The following is a 283-nucleotide window of genomic DNA, read 5'->3' on the forward strand; positions in this document are numbered from 1 at the left end:
AGGGGGGGGATAGGGGAAGGGAGGGGAGGAAGGAACTAGCAATCCTCAACTTACCTCTCAGGGTTTTGTTTTATATCAGTGAAGAGCCTGAAGAAGTTAATAAATATGAATTATAACTTTTTAAGGTATCTAATTTCAGTGAAAGCTTGACTCACGTGCACTTCTCATAACCAAATATTGGGTTTCCTTTTTTAATAGCTAAGAAACATATAAGCTCCCAAAATCTCCTTAAAAGCACTTCTTTGCTTGGCTTTGAGTCTTTTCTTTGGTGTTGTAAATTTAA

General features: G+C 36.7%; 1 protein-coding gene across 1 annotated transcript in view; it reads left to right on the forward strand.

Annotated features, from left to right (window-relative positions):
• Nucleotides 1–283, forward strand: part of VRK1 (VRK serine/threonine kinase 1) — a 141,598-nt gene that overhangs the window by 115,771 nt on the left and 25,544 nt on the right. The gene's annotated exons all lie outside the window — the stretch shown is intronic.

This window comes from Meleagris gallopavo, chromosome 5 (genome assembly GCF_000146605.3).
Source record: "Meleagris gallopavo isolate NT-WF06-2002-E0010 breed Aviagen turkey brand Nicholas breeding stock chromosome 5, Turkey_5.1, whole genome shotgun sequence".
Taxonomy (NCBI): domain Eukaryota; kingdom Metazoa; phylum Chordata; class Aves; order Galliformes; family Phasianidae; genus Meleagris; species Meleagris gallopavo.